Source organism: Lycorma delicatula, chromosome 1, assembly GCF_047948215.1.
Source record: "Lycorma delicatula isolate Av1 chromosome 1, ASM4794821v1, whole genome shotgun sequence".
NCBI lineage: Eukaryota > Metazoa > Arthropoda > Insecta > Hemiptera > Fulgoridae > Lycorma > Lycorma delicatula.
Genome location: NC_134455.1, coordinates 396,489,527 through 396,514,113, shown reverse-complemented (window position 1 = coordinate 396,514,113; position 24,587 = coordinate 396,489,527). Strand labels below are relative to the sequence as shown.

The following is a 24,587-nucleotide window of genomic DNA, read 5'->3' as shown; positions in this document are numbered from 1 at the left end:
TTTATATTTTTTAATTCATCAGATGTTTTAAATTAAGGTTTTAAACTTTTGCCGGCAGTTTTTTGTAAGAAAAATAACTTGAAATTATAAATATATTTTCAGTAAATAATAATTATTATTATTACATAATTTATTTTATGTCATGTTTGCAGATTTTGGTAATATCATAGGAACATTATGAGACAAATTATTTTAAGTAAAATATGTCATTTATTTCATTTTCTGAGATTGACTTCGATACCTTAGTATAGCTAAAAACATAACTATTTTAATGCAATGTTGCAGTCTTGAACCGAGTCCTTATCAGTTGGATCATTTTTTTGAAAATGTTAATATTCTAAACATATCAAGATGTAATTAATACATACATAACTTCATTGATGTTGAACTAAAATGCGATTGATCCGATTCTAACATCAGTTCCTCTTGCACTATGATTGGATTATGAGTCATCTCCCTTCCTACTCATACCCTACTATCTGATTAATTTCTATAATTAGATAAAATTTTGATTAATTCCTCATGTAAACTAATCATATGAGCTTAAATAATTTTGGATTGTGTTACCAATATTCTTGTTCCAAAATATCGTAGAGAATTTCACATTTCTAGAGAGAATTTGGTAACCTCTATTTTTGTTTTTTTTTTTTTTTTTAACAAAAATTAGTCCACCTATGTATAATATGATGGCTTGATAAACTTTTTTATCTGGAGTTGACAAAACATAGATAATATCTAGTTTAATTATATTTTTTCATTATAGTTGTTCGATAAAAGGAAAGATGCACAGTGCAAAGTTGTAAATTCACTAAAGAATTATATAGCTCTGATCACTGTGATTATTGGTCAGTAACAAGTATGGCATGCAGCCATCTATCAAAGTATGATTGCATATGTGGTATTATTTAACATAAGCGAGATCACATGTATTAAGTAATCTATAAGAACCAGTTTCCTTTTTGCATTTTAATCCTTCTTCACAAATTCTCTTTTATTTTTTAGGAAACTATCATTGTGATATCCAAAATATTGCGGAAAAGATTTCTTTATAGTAATGTTTTTTTCGAGTTTTGAGTTAAAAACTGATCCACAGACTACAAACGTTTAAAATGTTTCAGTTCTGTTATAATTCTGCTAATCTTTAAAAAAATTCAATAGACATACAGTCTGTTAGATTGTGATAAACTTAATCTAGAGATATCCATTTAACTATGAGCAAAACATTCTATACAAACTATTCTTGTTTTATAAATAGTTCCAGAGCATCTACAAGAAGTATTTTTGGAATAATGATGAGTTTTCATGTATAACATAATGATTGGAAAAATAAAATATTTTAAACAGTATACATATTAATTGTTGTTGACTAATTAAACTAAGGATAAAACATAGCTTGGTAAGAAATAAGCTGTGAATTTTATTATAAAGTTAAAACTGTTCCAGTTTATAATGCTAAATCTATTCACTTGATGAATATTAGACCATATTGACATTAGATGTATAGCAGCTGATTAAGGGTTATACCATTATAAAAATAATTAGCGATTTCTGTGGTCAAGTTCTGAATTTATTATATTGTATTAAAAGTACTTTTAACTGAAATTTAGTATTATGATTGTTTATTTTAATTGTTTAATATTTAAAACTGCACTGAGAGTTTTGTGGATTATTATTATTATTATAGAAGTATTTATGAATTCTGCAGCACTCATTACTGATACTTTTTGTATTTTTATACTTTCCTGAAAAAATATATATTATAATACATACATATTGTACAGTAATAATAAAATTGATCATTTTAATTAATTGTTGTAATTTACTTCTCTTTAAAATGAAATGTATTATTTTATTATTATTGTTGTTGTCATCTTTATTATAACAAATTTAATTATTACTATTTGTGTTGGATGTTGTATTTTTAAGTAATTTTTTGTAATATATTTTTATTTATTTATTATTTTTATTAATTGTAAACAAGTAATAAAAATCAATATGTATCATATATTTCAAATGTAAAATAAGATTTCAATGTTTAAAATTCAATTCAGTTCTTCTGATTCTTTTACTAGAGTGTCCATTCATCTCTTTAAATTATTCCATTTAAAATGAAATTAAAATAATAAATAATGGCCTAATAAAATGTAATAAAAACTTATCTTAAAAAATAAAATAAATCATATTTACTAAAACAATTACAGTAATAGTTGTAAAAGCTGTCCTTAACAGAATTTATTTTTCTGCACTAGATCTCATATTTGACGTGAGGGGGTTTATAAGTAATAAGTGTAATTTTAGAAAACTGTTTTTTAATGTAGTTAGTATTGTTTGGTTCAATGAATATGTAAACAGTTACTATTTGCAGACACCATTTCTGTTTTAGTCTTAATAAATTATTTACTATTATGTTAGATTAAAAAATCTACTTGTTTCAATGTTTGATCATTATTTTTCATAAATTGTTATGTAAATAATAATATTAATTTCTTTTTGTTCACTGATAACACATTCTAATTAATAGTTATTTAAGAATATGGATCTAATTGTCAGGTAAAAGAAGTATTGACTACATGTGGTGCACAGCATAAATCTCCATATTTTCAGTGTGATGTAACGTATGTGCTACATGATAACTCTTTGTTTTGTCTTACTCATCATTAAAAGTCATATTATTAAATTTTTAATTGAATAGATTTATTATGATTGACTTTCAGAGTCATGTTTGCCAGTGGGAAGTTCTTTTTAAAACTATATTCCAATCTTTATCAGCCATTAAATATTTCCAAATGATATTTGTTTTGATGTTACTAGTTTTATGGGATGTTTGGAAAACTTTGTAAAATGCAATCGATAAGTAAGTTTTGAAATTTATGTATTAAATTTCTTTTCTATGCTATATGTTATAAACTGCAAAATATTATATAATGGACAAAATTAACAAATCGGATACAACTTTTTGATACTTTATAATGTCATAAACTTAGTACAGTAGAGAAGTAACAGTGCCTGATACAGAAGTACATTCTAAAAGAATGTTTCTTACAAAGTAACAAATTCTGTTTAATGTAAATTTTCTATTCTTGCAAAAGTTTCTGTTAAGGGCAGATATTACTGTGAATTATATCTTTATAAAAAGTAATTATGATAAATATTCTTTATTATAATTTTTTTTTTACACTCAGATTATTTTTGGAAATAAATCAACATTTAATTATTTGGTTAATGATGTTTAAAGTAATTGTAGTTAAATTTAGTGTTTAAATAAGTTAATGATAAACAAAGTCACATGTAAACACAGTTTTTATTCAATAATACTTTTGTCATAAAAAAAACTTAACAGGATTTTCATTATATATATATATATATAAAATTAATGATAACTTTTATTGGTGTGTGGATGTTTGATACTTGAAAAAAAAATTGAATTAATGTTACCATAATTATGATTTAGTATAATTTATATTTTTTTTAAATTATTAAATTTTTATTAAATTAATGCACTAATGTCCAATTAACTAATACTGGTTTATTATTACTAGTAAATACATAAAATACATTTTTACTACAGAAACAGGTACATTTGTTGCTGCTTTAAACAATATATCACAGTTCATCTTTTTTTTGACTGACATAGTGAAACATTTATATTATAAGAGGTACTAATCTCTATAAGAGTTCCTTTCTCTATGAGAATAAAATTGAATAGAGAGTAGATTTGACTTTTAGGGTTGAAGGTAATCTGCATTTTGCGGGTTTGACCTATTGATTTGAAGTAGTGTGTGAGACTCAGTAAAGAAGCCAGTCGGAACAGAAACCACTTTGTTCCTCATATTACTTTGTAATCTTGTTATTTTTGATAATAGCTATCTCATTTATGAGATTAACTTTATCTCATCTCACCTAACGTACAAAAACCTTAGATTGTATAAAACAATATTTATTATTAATTTTAACTTAGTTTTTCTTGAGTAATCATCTGTACCATACAAATATGGATTCAGTAATCAACACAGTATAATTTTTGTTACTTTTTAATAGCTAACAATTTTTTAAATTGTGCGTAAGATTTGAACATGGTTATTTCAAAGATTAACACTGTAATATTCTGATTATTAAAAATTAATAAACATTTTTGATTTTCCTCCTTTTAACTCTATACCAATTCTATGTAAGTTGCTACGTAACAAAAGTAAATAATATGAATTTCCTTCAAATTTACGCTGATATTGCAATTTGTTGTTCATCATTATTATCCTATTTTGGATTTATTTATTTAAAACTTTAGGAATATATCAGTCTCTAGATATGTCAAACTTAATGGGTACAGTCAATAGTATTTTGTAGAATTATTTTATTATTATGAAACTGAAGCTTCAGTTATTTTCTTGTTTTTACTTTTAAATAAAATACTGATTCTTTTAACCAGTTTAATTGTTGAAGGTGTCGGCTCATTCCAAGCATTTTTTAACATTCATTTGATTAAGATGAATTTTTTCTATACATTTTCTTCATTTTCCATATCTCGATCACTCAAGTGATTTTTTTCTTTACAGTCTTTAATCATTTTTTGATAATTCATTCTAAAAAGTATTTTAAACTCATCGCAATACATGTCGTTGCCAGTTTTATTATCAGTTACCAAAAACATATGATTCAGTAATATAAAAAAAATTGACAAATATGAAAATTTCTTGTGCTATATTGTGTAAATGAATTGATATTTTCCAATTTGATTTAGTAGTGTTTCTGATACATTTATTCAATGATTGAAGTGATGGAATTTGCTGTATTATAATTATTTAATCATTGCCATATACAAAGATTCCTTTTTTCATAATTGACATATGTACTGAACTAATTTTAATTGTTAGTTTCATGTAAAATATTAGTAGTTTTATTTTAATCTGTAAATAATGATTGAAAATAAGTGATGGTTCAAAATTTTTAGGTGCAGGTGATATTTCAGTAATGATTTAGACACATTTTTTTTAAAAAAGATATACCTGTCATGATACGAGGGTTAATTTTTTTCAAGGTCTGATCGATCACAAAATAAAAACCCGCACAAAAATCGGATGAACCTTTGCGCTTATGTGTTGCACAGCGTCTCTAGTATGGCCTTCAATCACGCCACTTCACTTCGTTTAGTTCTGAATACGCAGCTAGCCCGTAAACATGTCTACAACAATAGCATCTTCCGCCAAGTGTGAAGTGCCTGTGGTAATTTGATTTCTTCAGGCTGAGGGGTGTAATGCGGCTGAAATTCATAGACGAATAAGTAATGTGTACGGTGAAACTTCAATGAGTGACAGCAAAGTACAACAATGGTGCAGGAACTTTAAAGCAGGACGTATAGATGTTCAAGATGCAGACGGTCAGGGAAGGAAGGGAGTGTCAACCAATAATCTCGTTGAGCGAGTGGATGAGGCAATTCGAGAAAATCGTCGGTTCACAATTTCTGTATTGAGTGATTCATTTCCTGAAATTTCAAGGTCAGCTTTCTACACCATTGTGAGTGAGAGACTTCAGTACTGCAAACTGTATGCGAGATGGGTTGCCAAGATGCTGTCCAACCATCACAAAACAATGAGAAGGGACGCCTTCCTAACGTTTCTCCAGCGCTACCACAATGAAGGAGAAGATTTTCTGAACAAAATTGCCACAGGGGACGAGACATGGGTCCATTTAAAAATGAAGAAACAAAAGAACAATGTAAACAGTGGATGCATTCTCATTCTTCCAGTAAACCAAAGAAGTCTTCTCCAATAGAAAGTGTGTGGCTACTGTGTTCTGGGACCGGAATGGAGTTCTCTTGGTGGAATTCATGGAATGTGGCACGACCATCACAGCACTCTCATACTGCGTGACTCTTCAACGTCTACGAAGGGCAATTCAGAATAAGTGGAGAGGAATGTTGTCATCATGCATTGTCTTTCTCCATGACAATGCTCGGCCGCACACTGCAGCTGTAATAAAGAAGCTCCTGCAGCATTTTCATTGGGAAGTGTTTGTTCACCCACCATACAGCTCAGACTTGGCTCCATCTGATTTCCACCTCTTTGCTCACGTAAAATGCTGGCTAGGAGGACAACATTTTTGGCACAGACATCGAGCTGCAGACCAGCGTAGAAAAATGGCTGAAAACACAGGCGGCTCCGTTCTATAACGAGGATATTGGAAAGTTGGTACCACGCTACGACAAATTTCTAAATCGGAGTGGCGACTATGTAGAGAAATAGCGTAACTATCAAAGTGCTTGTTACAAATAAAAAAATTTTTATTTTCACTGTGGTTTTAATTTCGTGACCGTTCGGACCTTGAAAAAAAAATAACCCTCGTATTTACCTCTAATACATTTATTAATCTATTTATTTACTTTCTCTGTCTACCTACTCTGTATCCATTCTAAGAAAAATTCATCTGTACGTTTACAATTGGATGTATGTTTGTGGTTAATGTATTTACAATAGATAGAGAAGCCTGTAAATCACCAAGAGTTCATTTTCTGTAGGATTAACTCAGAACTGTGTGGCCCAATAGCAGACAAATTCCAGTGCTGAAGTTTAACATCTTGGTCAGGCATTATAATCTCAGTGGATTGTAATTTTATATATCTCCTTGTGATACTATATCTGAATACAGCAGAATCTTTTAGGGTTAAACCTATTGAGTATTGAGGAGGGAAACAAATTCTTTTAATAATAAAAATATTTTTCAATTAAAAACTATTTTTTTTTTTAATTATGTTACTGGTGGTATTAATTTCATATGTTAATTCCTCCATTAATTTTGGACCTACATAACAATGACTTGAATTCAAATAATAGTTTTTCATTTTTTATAGTTTTTGTATAATCTGTCAGCATATTATTCATGAATAAAAAATTAAGAAATTACATTTAAGTCCAACTTATATCTAATTGCTTTTTACTGCTGTCTAAAATTTAATTTTTTTTTTAAAATGATATCAAAACAAACATAGTTTTGTGTCATCTGTGTAGGAATTAGCCTTTTCTTTTAGTCATTTCAGGTAGGAATTCTTCAGTTTTGGATATATTAACTCTGGTGCTCATAATTAATACTCTTGGTAAATTGGGACTAGTAATTCTTTTTTGCTTCTTTTATTTTTTGCTTTATAGATATATATATTATTATTCACTTTCAAAATATAATCTAACTCGGTTATTGGTTATATCTGGAAAGTTATTTCCTTCAAATTTTTTAACAGTTAAACCTACTAAGTCTTCCTTATTTCTGTCTAGTTTTTTCAAACGATTTATTTTGTTTGACTCCATTGTTTGAGGTCTGGCACTAGGAATGTACAGATCTATTTTAATTCTCTCCCTTTTCTCTATGAATGACTTGGAGAAGTTTCTTATGACCATGAAAGACACCCCTCCTTAAATTGATTTTAAATTCATTGTAGAGTGCCCAGATGAAATTGTCCAAAAATGTAAACTGGGTTTCTTCTGTATATATGGTGTTGAATAAGACTAAGAAATAAAGACTTAATGGGCAGCACTCATTTATTTTTATTAGCTTATTAACTTTTAGATTTTATTTTTTCCAAAACTGTTATTTATTATCACAAACTTAATCTGCATGTTACAAGATCAGAATTTTTATTGAGTGCAAAACACCTCTTGTGGAAATTTTTGTGTACTTGTGAAGCTGTCTGCTAATAAGGAGTCCCTATGAAATTATAAAAATGACAATTATATTTACAGATCATTTATATATTCTTTATTTTTATTCCTTTATTAATTATATTGCAGATTATTTGAAAACATTAATTATTTTTAAAGGTAATTTTTTTAAAAAGGAATATATTATATATATATTTCACAATTTAATCAAACATTATTATGACTGTAGTGGTAACAGATTAGTGTTATGGATGTAAAATGAAAAGTGGAGACAAAGAAAGTGGAAATAATTCTGTTAATAAACTAAAGCAAGTATTAACATATAATGGTGAGTAATCAAACATTGTTAAATTAATGTATTAGTACTTAAAAATAAATAAAATATGCTCCATACATGAAATTATACTAGCTGTATCATCTCTTCATTACTTGCTTTGTTTTTCATTTCAGTTATAGATAAAGAATTGTATATAGCAGACAATGGGAAAACAGAACAGCAAACTTAAGCCAGAAGTATTGGAGGATCTTAGGCAGAATACAGAGTTTTCTGGTTAGTATTTTAATATGGTAATGGTTGGTACTGTAATGATTTTTTTTTATTTTGTGTTATAAATTCTATTTGATTGCTGATGTCATTTCTCTGTATATTGTCTTTGTTACATGGCAAAAATCCCCAAACCAAATTACATGACTTTTTTTATTTGGAAAATGTTTAATTAGTCCCTTCATAATCACATGAAACGAACATTACCTTATAGGTAAAGAAATTTTTTTTTTATTTGTTGATATAGTTGTTAGTGTCGTAGATCAGGATTTGGTTAACTATATATTTTTTTTGCTGTTTTAAGAATCAATTGATAAAAATAAACTCTTTTGTGAACAAGACCTCAATCACTTGATTAATACTTAAACAAAAGCTTAAGTACAAGGAAGTATTGTAATCATGAAAAATTTCAGATTTCAACAGAAATATTCATTTTGACCATCCCTTAATCCATTTTGACTAGTTTCAGCGTGACGTCTGAACATATGTATCTTGCGTAACTCAAAATGGATTAGTCATAGAATGTTGAAATTTTGGATTTAGGACTCTTGTAACATCTAGTTCTGCACCTCCCCTCTTCATTGCAATACTGGTCCAAAAAGCCCAAAATCCAAAAACATTTTGTTTTTTTTTACTTTTACTTAACTGCAGTAGTAACCTCATCGAGAGCTTTTCAACGATGTATCATAAGTGGTACTTATTTTCATTGGTTCGAGAGCTCTAGCCTAATGAAATATTTGAATCTTATATGGAGAAGGCACATCAGTTCGAATCGGACTTCATCTCCTTTTTTTTAATTTAAATATATTGATTTATTAATAATTATTAACCTCTGATTGCACAAAAAAATTACAATAAATAATAATTCAATAATAACAATAAAAAAAAAATATGAAAAAATATCAGAAGCTGTTAATGAAATAAAATTTTATGTACTGTTTTATTTTTTGGCGTACAAGTAAGTCATGTGGTATCCACATCAGATTTTTTAAAATCTGAAGTCAAGTTACATGACGGTTATCATTTATGTGCAAGTAATTGTGGAATTAAACTACATACACTGAAATTATATGCACTTATCAGGGTTTTCTTTTAGATGAAGTCTCATTGTGAATACCACAAAAAAAACCAAGTACCTATTGCCAAGATGCTCTGTACATTTGACTAGCAAATTTTTTTTATTATAGTTGCAGTTTTTATATCAGTTTAAACTTAATAAATCACTGTAGATTTACTCCCATGAAAATTGTTATGTCCACAGGCGTATTGTCATGTGAAATTTTGTGTCCTGAAATTTAAGAGACCTCTTGATTAAAGCTGAGTTTTTGGTTTTCTTTTAATGTTTACTTCCTGCATTTACTTATTTTTTAGCAATAATTTTTAGAACTTCATTAAACTCTAGAATTACTAAAACACTGTTCAGCAATTGAAGTGAATATTTCAATTTCTTCATCCTTATCTCTTCTTGTAGGTGGGAATTAACATTCGCTAACATAAATTTGGGGGCTATCTCTTCGAGTATTGTGATATAGTCCTTCTATGTTTACAAGTGGCACTGGTATTGTTATAAGAAGCTGCCTTTTATATTGATCGAAAATAGGTACTAGAATAGCTATTTTGTTTTGTAGTTTTTATGTTAGATATTTGCTCACTTGTATAATTAACAAATAATGTGTAAATACAATTTTTTTTTATATGTGTTTATGTTAATTATAATTAATTATATGTATATTTAAAATTTGGCCGAGGACAAATCAGATAAGTCATAGAAGCGAAGCTAAAATAAGCAACAAGTAGTCAGAAGAAATTAGGAATTTGAGTAGTACGAGCGTGAAAAACCTACTGTTATTGAATGTAAATTAGAACTGTTACAAACCAGACAATGAGACCCGGAACTGTAGAAGCCATTTTCTTTACAATTTTCGTTACAATTCCCTACACTTTTTATTTATTTATATTGAAAAAAAAAAATAATGGCGAATTGTGGTGTTAAGAGTCCAATTAAATACTATTTTAAAACTCCTTTAACATCTGTTGTCAAACAAATCTAGAATAATTTATAGATTGTGTTTCTGAGGTAGTTTTACCATTGTTAATCATACTTATGATAAAAGTAGCAGCAAAGTAAAATTTTTGGATATTTTTTTATTTTGAAGTGGCCTACTGGGGACCATGCCAGTATAATTTTTTTTTCTTTTCCATATTCTTGCATTTTCTTCGAAGCACCCATTCTCTTTGTCCATTTTCTGTGGTGCTTTTACTTCAAACAAGAACCGCTGTATTGTATGTTAATTTTTTAAAATTCAAGTAGCCCTCTCTCTTTTAATCTTTTCTTTCATCTGCTTTTCTGCTTTATGTATCCTACTTAGCATCTTATTTTCAAAAATTTTTCAAAATGTTGTTTATTTAGCCTTTTTGGATTCATTTGTCTGACGAATTATACAAGGCATATTCATAAAGTAAGAAATGTTTGGTCATTAAAAAAATTTACTCGTTAGAAAACGTTTTTACTTACAGTTTTAGTTTACTACACATCTACTTCACTTTTCCACATAATCACCATTCAGTTCTAAGCACTTTTCATAACGCTGCACCAGTTTCTTTAACCCCTCTGCATAGAAGTTTGCCACCTGGAAATTCAACAAATTGACAACGGAAGTCTTGAGTTCCTTGTCGTTTTCAAACTGTTGGTCACCAAGCCACTTTTTCAAATGCAAGAAGAAGAAGAAGTAGTTGCTAGGTGCAAGGTTGGAACTATATGCAGGATGGTCAGAAAGTTCCCAATGAAAATCTCAAATCTTCTTGGTTAAGGCAGTGGTATGAGGATGCGTGTTGTCGTGAAGGAGGATTATGCTGGATGATAGTTTCTGCGTCGTTGATTTTGGGTCGTACATCTCAGTTTGATGAGTGTTTTGCAGCACACATTCAGAATCCAGGGTGTCAAAAATGATGCCCTTTTCGTCCCAGAAAACAGTAACAACATTTTTTGACACCAACTTTTTTGGTTTTGGGGAACTTGAATGGCGCCACTACATTGACTGTTGTTTCGATTCTGTGTTGGTATAGGATATCCATGTCTGGTTGCCTGTAACAGTGTGGGAAAATGAATTATCGCCATCTTTTCTATAGCGGTCCAAAAACACTCGTCCACTGCACATTCTTTGCTCTTGTGTTGGTCAGTGAGCATTTTCAGTTCCTATCTGCCACACAATTTGTGATATCTGAGCTTTTCTGTGACTGTTGTGTAGGTAGAGATGTGTCCAACATGCCGAGATTCATCAGTCGCCGATCACATTGCAGTTTTTAATTCACTTGTTCAATGATTTCATCGATCTGAATAATGGGCCTGCCACTCCGCTCTTCATCATGCACATTTGTGCAGCCATTTTTAAAGTCTCAACACTATTGTTTAACCTATTCTTCACTCATTAATGTAGATCCTTACACTAGGCACAACTCCCAATGAATTTTCGCAGCTGAAGATCCTTTTGTATACAAAAATTGAATCGCAGCACTCACTTCACAACTGGCGGGAGAAACAATTGTCGCGAACATTGCGATCTGCATTCACCGGCAGGCAAATGATTACTGAATCAAAATAACAACTACAGTGGCTTTGTAAATAGCCGATAGATGGCCCTGCATACTTGTAAGTGTGTTCAGACCCGCTAATATTTAAATATAAGCTGATGGCCATTACTTTATGAATATGACTTGTAATTGCATTTTTCAAATCTTGGGTTTTATAAATGTTATTATTTGATTTTTAATGTGTACCCTTCTTCTGCTTTTCTGGAATTATAGACTCTTCTTTGTATTTTTGTTTTGATTTTGAGAAAACGTTCTTACGGGCAGCCAGATTTGCTGTTTCAATTCCAAGCAAGATCACTGGTCTGACTATAGTATTGTAACACCTGAATTTTACATTTATAGAAAGGTTGTTTTTTGTTTATTTTTTAGGTATCTTCGATTGTTAGTAAATACAATTTTTCTATTTTGGATTTCAGGATCCAGACAGCTTTGTGCGACTCTTTTTTACTGCTTACTTACTTTCCTGAATATTAAATTGAGTTGTTACATTAATTTTTCCGTACTTTCTTTATTGATTTTTTGGCATACATTTTTTAGGTTTGACATGATTTTTGTTTTTGAGAAGGAAATTTGCAAGCTTACTTTTTCTGTTGAATTAGCAGGTTGTTAATTTTGGAAACTCCCATCTTCTGATTTTGGGAGAAGTGCTAGTTCATCTGCAAAAGCAAGGCTGCTGATTTTTAGATTTTGATTTTTGGTCCAATTTTAATGCTTTTTTCATTTTTTTTCCAGAAGGTTTTCATGTCTTTATTTAAAACTAGATTGAATAGGATGGGAGACAATCCATCTCCATGTGCCAGACCTGTTTTAATTTGAAAATGACATATTGGTGATTTGAAGATATTCTTTGCTGATTTCTTCCCAGAATTTTACCTTAGAAATTATGACTGTCAACATAAAATTTATTTGTACAACTTAATCCATGTATTTATAATGTTATTATACCAGTCTTTGCATTTTAAGAAAAATTACACATTTTTAGTGACCCCTAAAATGCCTAATTGTTCATGATTAACACCAACTGCTAAAAGGAATATTGAAGGCTTGCTGAAGTGTACAGTATACAGTATGCTGTTCAGTATACAGTAGTATACTCAACCGTACAAAAAGCTGGAATCACTTCAGATGCTTGTTGTTGGATTCTAGCATACTGTAGAGGAAATGAATTTCTTTAAAAACATATATTGCAGCCTCATTCTTTTGATTGGTAATCCATTAGGTAAAATACATTTCATATATTTCTACATATATTTGTAGGTCATAAAAGAGTGGATCAATTAGCTATCAAAACAAATGTTGTTATTAATTTATTTTTATTTTAGATGCTGAAATACAGGATGGTACAAAGGTTTCTTGAAGGATTGTCCAAGTGGACATCTTAGTGTTGAAGAATTTAAAAAAATTTATGGAAATTTCTTTCCATATGGTGATGCTTCAAAGGTAATCTTGTTGTGACACTTATTATTGATGCTTCTTCCTGTTGTATATATTTTTTCTATTTCTTATTCATTTATTTTATACATGTGTAATAGATAATTACTGATGCAAGGACATTTACTGATATAAGTCAATAGTTTTGAATCATGTAAAGTCATTTGAATCAAAATTTTTAGAAAATATGTGAGCTCAAAAAAAAAAAATATTTAACTTAACTATGCACCTTACCAAAACTTAAACTGTCCTAGGTAGTACAAAGAACAATTTGTAATTTTTTTAAAAAAGTGTGCACAAAGTAAAATAATTTAAAAAAAATTGTTTTACAGTTTTAACAATACTCACAGATCAATAAATTTATAGGCTATAAGAGGTGTGTTTTATGTAAATTAACAGAAAAAATAATAAATTTCATTATACTGGATTACTTGCCGCATATTTATAATAAATACTGACTGTATTGTTGCAAAGGTACTAAAATAGTAATACTCTGGTTGTTTAATTTTATTAAGCAATCAATTTCATGATGCACACTTAATATGTGAAATACTGTATCTGATGATTGAATTTACTCTGAAAATTCATTCTACTTAAGTAATAATGATATTAAAACGACAATTTTTTTCAGTATTAATGTAGAAGGTGATCTACTGCTGTAGTTAGTTGGTTAGTTCTTAGATGGCGCCGCTGAAATGCTATATTGAAATAAGAAAATAAATAAATAAAATTTTTAACATAATCTAACCAAACTTAAACTTCACTCGCTAACCTTGAATAAGCGAGCATAGGTGAAGTTTGATTACATTATATTTATTTATTTTCATATTTCAGAATAGCGTTTCAGTGGCACCATCTAAGAACTAAGTAACTAACTACAGAGGTAGATAGACTCCTCCGTACATTAATACCTTTTTTCTCTTATTTTTATTTAGTGTTTAACTTTTTTATTAAAATGCATTAAATCATTTTTTTTTTTATTTATGTGGGCCATTTGGAAAACTCTTGGCTTTACAAAGAAAGCACAAGAGTTTTCAATTCAATGCATTTAGACCAATGACTTTTTAACTTTTTATTACCCAAGTATAATGTGATTTGTACAGCTACAAGTATAAGTGGTTGTTTCAGCTTTGAACTCATCATTTGAAGTAAATCTTTGTCCAGCAAACCATTTCTTCAGGTTTGGAAAGAGGAAGTAATCAGTGGGAGCCAAATCTAGTGAATTTGGCACTTGCGAAAGGACTATGAAGCATAGGTCATGGAATTATGTAGCAGTAACTCAAGACTTGTGTGCAGGTGCATTATCATGATGAAAGAGCTTTTTCTTTTCAACCAGATGTGGATGTTTAGCTTAAACAACACCCTTCAATAAGTCCAGTAGTGAACCGTAATACTCCTGTAATGGTGCTCTCTTTTTCCAGGTAATCTGGTAGTCAACACACCTTTTTCCAGGGAGTCAACACACCTCAAGAATTCCAAAAAACTGTAGCCATGACTTTTCCTGCTGATGAAACTGTTATTGCTTTTTTTGGTTTATTTTAACCTGCTCTCATCCACTGTTTGATCTCTGCATATAATAGTGAATCTGTGTTTCATCTACTGATATAAAATGTTAAAAAAACTCTTTGAAACCGCATTTAAATCGGTTCAGTCTAATGCATTTTTGTCAGCTGTTAACAAATATAGCACCCATTGAGTGGAAAGCTTTTTTATACCCAAAACATCATGTAAAATATAGTGGGCATAATCTATTGAGATGTTTGTAATGTTAGTAAGCCCAGGTACCTTCAGTTGCCGATCATCTAATACAGATTGTAGATTTTTGTGATGATTTCATCAGTCAAAGCAGTTTTTGTGCATTCTGAGCATTTATCATCTTGATTGAATGTAGACTATGTCTAAATCCAGCAGTCCATTTTTCTATCGTCAGATATTAAAGAGGAAGAATTCTTTAAAGTGTTATGTAACTCATTTTGTTTGACCGTCAGGATTAAACCTTTCAAGACAATACTTTATAATCGCTCATACTTCAATTTTATTGAAGTTATTTCAACATTTCTCAGAAAATGTCAAAATCTGTTTCCTTTACCAATCTCCACAAGCAACTAAACAACATGTCTGAAACTTTGCAGCATGTCGTTTAAGAATACCTAGTCATGTTTCCAGAGATGTCCCATCTCTGTGTCAGGCCAAGAACTTTCCGAATAATCCTAATTTAATCAATTTAAAATATTTTTTATTAAAATATAAATATATATTTATTTATTAATGTATAAAATTTATTAATAATTTTTTAATTAAAATTTTTGAGACTGATGTTTTTAATTAATTTATTATGCTTACAAAAGAAAATCTGTTCTGAAGAAGTACAGATCTCTGTTTTGTACTCATTAGAGATACATACTAGAAAAGCAATAATTAGGAAAATGTTTAAATGTAGTTTAATAAATTAATATATTCTATCACCGGTTTAACTTCATCAAGACGATGCAGCTTTTTTAAACCATTGAATTTTTGAAACAATTTATTTGTGCAAAAGATTCATTATTTACTATTATTAAATTATAAATAAATTAATAAAGCAGTGATATTTATTAAAATATTATATTTTATGAAATACAATAGATATTTAGAAAATAAAGTTTCTGTTAGCTGTTACAAGACTTCTTTCACATTATGAAAATAAATATATATTTCAGTTACATGAATTTATAATGTGTTGATCAAAGAGATGTATGTTGATATAGCAGGTATATCATTGAGTTATTATATGCTCAATACTCAATATGCTATATGCTCAATATTTTTCTTACTTATAGATCCAAACTTAGTTATAGGAATAACTATTTTTAAAGTATTGGATTTTCTCACAACTTATTGCACGTAAGTAATCTGTTTCATACAATAATAGTTAATTTACTTAAAGTTACAATTAACTTTTATTTAAAAAATATAATTTCTATTCTAACTTTAATTATGTTTTAAAAATGTAAGAATATATAAAGTATATTCTACATTATTTTTAATAATTGATTCCCTTAATGAATTTTGTTTTCTTTGCTTATTCAAGTAAATTATTCTTTTTTTCTCAATTTTTTTCATTTTTTCTTTTTACTTTAAGCTAATATTAAACCAGTTATTTTTTTCTTATTTCAATTTAAAGTTAAACAAAAATAAAAGAAAGGAAAAGAAAAAATACATTAAAATAAATTATACACACACATAACTACACACAATACATGCTTCTATGCAATTGCTAGATCAATCAAATATAAACCGGAGATTTGTTTTTAACATTACTAATGTAGAATATAAATATAAAACATATTTATGATTTATTCTTTTCTATGTACTCTTTCTAAAGTTTTACACATTTTGAGATTGTGGATTCTTTCTTCATAAAAAGTTTAAGGACATGTCATGAGCCAATTGCGCAATTTGTTGTAAATTGATATCCTTCCAGTGCTTTCTTTAATGGTCCAAATAAAAAGAAATTGCAGAGGGATACATCTGGACTATATGGAGTATGTTCTGAGATTTCCCAGTAAATTTTGTTCAGTTTACAAATGCTAATAGCTGTGTGAGGCTATGTGTTAGTCATAAACAGGACCATACCAAGGCATTGTCAACGGAACATTTACCAAGGGCGCTCAGAACATGAAACAAACCTTTTTTACAACGAAAAATACAATATAAACAGTAAACAGTACATTTATTAAAAGTTTTGTTCAAAGCTTAGACTTAAAAGGACCATAATGGGTATCTATTCATGCAGGTCATTTTTTTTAACCAAGGAAATGCAGTCAAGGCAGTTTTTGATTGATTTGAGGATATTGTTTCAGTCTTGAGAAATATGAAAGATGGCAATTCTTTTACTGACTTGCATTCGCTTGCCAAATCACTGTACAAGCAAATTTAAAGTTATAAATTTCTTATATTTTGAAGCTCTGGAATCTGGTACTAAATACATTAAATAATGTCAATACTCGTATATTACTTAAGAAAAGAGATCAGAATTTTCATTAAGGTTGTTCATCTTTGTGATAAATTAAACATTAATACCAAATCAGATAAAAGAAAATGACAGATGAACTTGTCGATAATGAATCACTGAGTTTAGATTACATTAAAATGTAGTGTTAGAGCATTATAAGGTGAAGTAATAATACAATTGGAAGAATGCTTTCACTACATTAAACAGATTGTGGAAGAGTTGTCTTTTTCTTTTAACCAGGAAAGGCTTAATTTCATCATCAATAGAAGAATTAGAAGAAAAAGGAAATCTGTTGTCAGCTGTATACCCAGAAATAGACAAAAATAGTTAACACAGAAATAAACAAAAATTATTTGAGAGCTTCAAGTAATCAGGATCAAACTTCAGATTTAAGCTTTTATCAGTAGAATGTAAATTAATTAATGATTTGAAATTGGATGATATCATTAATGATTTCACTAATTCAAAAGTGAGAAAAATAAAACTATTGATGAATATTTTTATTTAAATTTTAAGCATGGTTAGTCAAATTAGTACCACAAATAAATGTATGTTTTATTGTAAATCTGTGTTTCACATTTTTATTGTTTTAAAACAAGCTTAATTTTGTACAATTTAATTTTATTGTAATAAAAAATTTCATTATAACATTATTTCTTTAATTATGTTTTTGCCATTTAGCTATTTAAAAAAAAATAGTCATAAAGGGCACCATATTTATATTTGCCAAGGGTGCCAAAATCATTGATACAGTTCTGGTCATAAAGAATAATCACATCTATAATTGACTGACTGCACCTTTTGTTACTATAGGCATCTTTCACTCTATATCAAAGAGCTGTACTATGCAGAACTCTCACTGTGAAATTGATGGAGAAATTTGACAAGCAGTCAGCTCTCCCAGTTTCAAAAGGTTGCAAAAGCCTTTCCAGGTGATGGATGTGTTTTTACCTTTACAGGAGAAAGTTCTCTATTCCATACCCACAGGTTTCAATTCAGAAGTGTAATCATAGTCCTGTGTCTTATCATATGTGACTATTTAATGCAAAACAATTATTTCCCCTTGATGAAATCAATTCAGGAGCCTTTGGAAAATTCCCTATCAGTCCTGTTTTTGATTTTCAGTCAAACATTGACACCCACTTCCAAAGCAATTTCATCAACCTTAAGGTGCCGGTCATCTTCATTGAGGTCATGAATCGATTGAATGTTGTAATCCATCACACTTGTCCTTGAACATCTACTCCAACTCTTATTTGCTACATTTTCATGCCGTCCTTTAAATTCGCTAGCCCAGTCATTTGGGTACAAGACAATGTCATACCCCTAAACTGAGCATGCAGTATACTAAAATTTTTAGAATTAATATAACAAGTTATAGATTTATCTGTTTTTGCTGTTGACTGAAAATCAACTGTTATTGAAATCGGTAAAAATTATACATTTTATTTTGTTCATTACTGATTCTCGTAGTTTTTCTTTTATTGACATGTTGATTTACATATGTCACAATTTTTGTTTTTTTGTGTTATTTCAGTTTGCTGAACATGTGTTTCGTACGTTTGATGCTAATGGAGATGGAACAATTGACTTCCGGGAATTTTTATGCGCCCTTTCGGTGACATCGCGTGGAAAACTCAAACAGAAACTGAAGTGGGCATTTAGTATGTATGATCTTGATGGTAACGGGTTCATTTCACGACAAGAAATGCTTGAAATTGTTACTGTAAGTTTGTTTGTGCCATTTCTTAACTGTAATTATAAAAATTATCACTTTTCAAAGAAGTTGATTGATGGATTATTTATATGGTTCTATAATGTTAAAAATCAAAGTCAGACTGTAAGCTGTATGGTGGTATCATAACAGTTTATCTTTTTATGATATGTGTTGAATTGTTTACTTTATGATCATGTATGGTCTATTCCATTACTGTAAACATTACTGATTTAACTTTTCTATACCTTACTGTAAGCTGAATTTTTTTTCCCCCCTAATGTTGTACATAAATTGCATGCAAAAATAATTACTGTACTTTGTATATAAATAACAAAAGCAGTTATCATGTTAATATTTCTCTTTTTTTAGAAATAGAAAGTTTTAAATATCCTTAATAAAGAATAATGTGTCTTTAAAAAGACTGGGTTTAGGTGATACGAGGTGTGTTCAAAGAGTAACGAGAATTTTGAAATTTAGCAGGTTGTATTAGTCTGATTCTTGGGATTTTCGTTGTTGTATTGGTAAACATGTCTGAAAAGTATCTGTACATTTTTAGACATATTTGATGTTTATTTTGTTGTCAGCTGTCAAAAGGATAACACATGTTTTGATATACAATCAGCGATTTTTTATTTGTATAAATAATGGATAAGAGAATTTGTTTTAAATTTTGCTATAAGAATGGAATTACATGTAGCAATGTTTTAAAAATGTTAAATATTGCTTTTGGTGAGTCTGCTATGAGTAAAGCAAGGGTTTACGAGTGGTATAAGTGTTAACAAGAAGGTTGTGAAGACCTTGAAGAGCACCCTGTACACCCTAGCACTTCAACAACCGATGAAAACGTGGAAAATGTAAAAAAAAATCATGATGAATGATCACCAAATCACAATCAGAGAAGTTGCTGATGATGTTGGGATATCAATTGGCTAGTGCCATAAAATTTTTTCAGATGTTTTGGGTATGAAACGTGTGACAGCAAAATTTGTTCCAAAATTTTTGAATTGCGAACAAAAACAGTGGCGAATGGATGTTGCTCAGCAGTTACTAAATGAAGTCAACAATGATGCAGAACTACTGAAATGTTATAACAGGTGATGAAACATGGATTTACAGATATGATGTTGAAATTAAGGCTCAATCGTACCAGTGGAAGCATTCTGGATCACCAAGACCAAAAAAAAGGTCGACAAGTACGGTCGTATGTGGTTATACTCATCTTGTTCTTCAATTTTAACGGCATAGTGCATCATGAGTTCTTGCCACAAGGTCAAACAATCAATAAGGAATATTACCTACCAGTTTAACATCGTTTGCGTGAAGCAATCCAAAAAAATGCCTGGATTTGTGGTGAAACAATTCATGGCTTTTGCACCATGATAATGCGCCTGCTTACATTTCATTGTTTGTTCGTCAATCTTTAGCCAAAAACAACAACAATGTAATGATACCCCAGCCGCCATATTTGCCAGACCTGGCTCCGTGTGACTTTTCTCTACTCTCAAAAATAAAGAGAATCTTAAAGGGTCTTCGTTTTACAAGCATAGATGAGATTAAAAGTGAATAGCTGAAAGATCTAAACGCTATTCCAAAGATCGAGTTTCGGGGATTGGAAATAGCGCTGACATAAGTGTATAATATCTAATGGGGACTATTTTGATGCGGATAACATTAATGTAGATGAATAAATAAAATTCTTTCCAAAAAACAAAAATTCTCGTTACTTTTTGAACACTCCTCGTATAAGAGAAAAATAAGTATCATCAGTGATTCATAAAATCGTATCTATATGTAAGTCATAAAATCTTGAATAGAAAGTTTCTATTACAAGCTAAAAGTAAACATTAATAAAACTGGCTGACAGTGTTAAAAATACAGCCAAACCTGTACAGAAATTGTGGCAGATCCGTTGACTGAAATAATAAAATTTCCTGTTTAAGAATCCTGGCATTGAAGAGATTTCTAAATTTCCAAAAAGAGAGATTTGACCATCTATGCTATGATAACTAAAAACATAATGTATGAAATTTGTTTTTTTTATTCTTCACATCTGTTACGAATTTATCAAAAAGTTATTTTTTAATGCTTGGTTCCCAAAAATCCTACAAAAGGCATACTTGTCAAACAGCTAAAAGGTTAACTACAGAACCAGCAGCTGAAATACTGCTAACCAGCTGTAAAACACCTTTCAAAAATCTTAAAATAAAGATGTTTGTTGGAGCAAAATACTTTATATATTTTGCCCACTGGGCTGGTGGTAAAATCATCAGAAAAACACCTGTTTAATAGCTGATTTTCAAAGTCAAAGATTCTGAGGTTCAAATCCTAGTAAAAGGTAATTGCTTTTTTACAGATTTGAATACTAGATAGTGGATATCAGTGTAGTTTGGTGGTTGGGATTCAATTTACCATATTTCTCAAGAATAGTTGGTCTGAGTCTGTACAAGACTCCACCTCATTTACACATCATACAAATCATCCTCATCACATTGAGCCATGGAGGAGTTGCTTATTGTTCACTAGTTGAACAGATTGCAACGTACATGTTAGAAAAGAAAATTATTTTTTCAAGTATATTTATCAATCTACTTAATAAATATCATATTACAATCTTCAAAAAAACTTTGTTAAGCAACATATCTTCTCCAACCAAAAACTGGTAATTTTTTGTTTTACAATTTACGACTAAAAAAGAATATACATCAAATTATATACGTTTTCTAAAATTTCAATAGGAGAAGCTGTTTTACAAAGCTTTTTTTCTAAGAAAAATGAAGATTTGTATGTACGCAGAACTGAAAAATCATGAACTCATAATTTAAATAATATGAAGTGAATTTCAAGATTTAAATATCAAATAAATGTTTTTGAAAAAAAAATGTTGGAAGAGCATTTACAGTATAGATTTTCCTGATTAAAGAAATTGTAATATTTATTATAGTTTATAACATTGTAAAACAATGTATAAATAAATACAGAGTGATCATAAAGTCATGCAACCCAAATTTTTCCCTTTTGTAGGAATTATAGTTAAATTTGTAAAAGATGTTTTAATTAGGGTAATTTTTTGTGTGACAGAATAGTGTATGTTAGCTCTGCTAGATCACACTTCCAGGCAACAGTGGGCATTGCACCAAGCAGTTTGTTTAGTGGAGTTACTGTGAATTGAAATCATACACGAAGTGTCAAGAAAAGAAGATTTTTAAATGCTTTTCCAGATGCCAATATGCCAAACAGAAACATTTTGTTTATTTAATCATTTTCAAGATACAGGTAGTGTGCATGATCATAAGTATATCGGCCACCCAAGTGTTTTAACTGATGAAAGTCTGCAGACGATAAATGAAACACTTCTTTCTTCTCCAAAATATTCTCTTCGAAATCTTTCTTACCAAATTGAGCTATCTTACAGAAGTGTTCATTAGGCTACTAAATTTCTATAATTACATATCAGATTAACATAAGTCATCAGCTCCAAGAACCAGATAAGGAGAAACAAATGCAGTATTGTCAGCGGTTTAGAAGTTTCATTTGAAATGACACATCTGTTCTAGACAAAGGCTTTTTTCAGTGATGAAGCACGGTTTCATCTTAGCGGATATGTTAACAGCCAAAATTACAGAATGTGGTCTTCAGAGAACCCACATATACTCAATGAACAGTCATTGCATTCGTAAAAAATTGGGATGTGGTGTATGTCGCTGGAGAATTGTCGAGCCTATCTTTTTTTCAGAGGCAACGCTGAACGGTATCAAGAAATAATCATGCAGTTTATAGCCTTACTACATGCTGATGAATGTGATTGCTGGCTACAACAAGACAGAGCAACTGTACACACAGCAAATTATGCAAGTTCTTCATGATTTCTTCAATAACTGGATAATTTATTGCGGTCTATGGCCTCCTCATTCATCAGACCTGAGTCCTCCTGATTTTTATATGTGGGGTTTTTTTAAAGATAATGTGTACTCAAACAACCTGCATATACTTGATGAACTTAAACAAAATATTGAGGAATGTATATCAAATATCACTGCTGCTATACTGAAAAACATCATGTGCAATACAAGAAAACTTGTCGATGCATGCATTCGATATCATTTGGGTCGCTTGACTTTGATTACCCATTATATATGTCAAATTTATATATTTATTTTTTTTATATGCTACTATTCAAGATATCTTAATATGAATAAAAAGAAAATTGATTGAGTCGGGTAGTTCTAGGATAAAGTTGTTTTTTTATTAATAAGCATATTTTTTGTTTTTGTAGGCAATTTACAAAACGGTTGGATCAGTAATGAAAATGCCTGAAGATGAATCCACTCCAGAGAAACGAACTGATAAAATATTCCGACAAATGGATAAAAATCAAGATGGAAAGTTATCATCGGAAGAATTTATTGAAGGTGTATTGAAGGAAAATTTAATTATGTAAAAATTTTACAGATGTGCTCATAAAAAATGCATATATTGTTACACTAAATAATAGTGTAAAATTTTTATGCTATAACCTAATGATCATTTGAAACTAAGATTTTTGTTTGGTTTTCCTTATTTTTTTTTTGTAAACCTTTTGTTTTAAAATAAAATAATTTTTCATTTTATTTGTGTCTTTTTATTAATATATAGATTGATTGTAGCAGATTAATATAATTCAGCATTAAAATAAAGGTCACTGTGATTTCTGGTGCTTAAGTGCATAAATAGTAATATTTTGTAATGTTATTTTGTTAATTTTTATTTTTTGAGTTCTATGTCGGCAGTAAAAGAATTTCTTTTCATAATTACATCTACAGAATGCTTTAATTATCATCGTTATTAATTATCACTTTAGTGATAAGTTTAGTTTTACTTTGGTGTTTTGAAGAAAATAATTGCCCGAGGGTTAACATCCACTCTTATACTAAAAAAACATTATCTTTTGTACCTGGAAGGAAATGCACTCAAGGAAGATAATTTTTTCAGAATTTACTAGTTTAATAACAAATATATATGTATAATTTGATGTAGAATGCCATTTATATTCATACAAACAGTTTAAATTTGCTGCCTCAGTTTTGTATATTAACCAAACATATCTTATTGAATGTGAAATTCATAGAATTTCTTTCTTACAACAAAGAATCTGTTGGTGATAAAGTCAAATTAACATCAGGATGGGTGGCTACTGTTTCCAAACTGTGAGGTAAGGTAGTCATTACTGAAATATCTGTTGCTTTTAACACCGCATTCTGAACAGTAGCCATGAATCGGCATGACTCATGTCTTCTTGAAACCATTACAATACAATATTATTTATAAATTTGTATATAATTTGAACTTTTTTGAATTTTTATCATCGATAAGAGTATAGTTATTGTACTACATTGAGATGTTCACCAAGTGAACTGGTATATATGGGAAAATAGGTGATCTCTCACGAAGGCCATCTTCTAAGTAGGAAATGAGTGAATATTATATAACAACAAAATTAAATAAAATTTTAATTTTACTTTTTATTGATAAATGGTTACGTCGTTAACCATTTACGATGTTTTTTGTTGCATTAACTGGTTAATGGTTACATCATTAACAAATTTAAATTTTAAGGTATATGTCCTTTACTTGTTATTGATGACATCACTTATGTAGAGGCATAGATGCAAGTGATATATGCAATTA

General features: G+C 29.5%; 1 pseudogene; it reads left to right on the top strand.

Moving 5' to 3' along the window:
• Nucleotides 1-23,542, top strand: part of LOC142317384 (neurocalcin homolog) — a 38,891-nt pseudogene extending 15,349 nt beyond the window's left edge.
• Nucleotides 23,543-24,587: the final 1,045 nt, after the last annotated feature.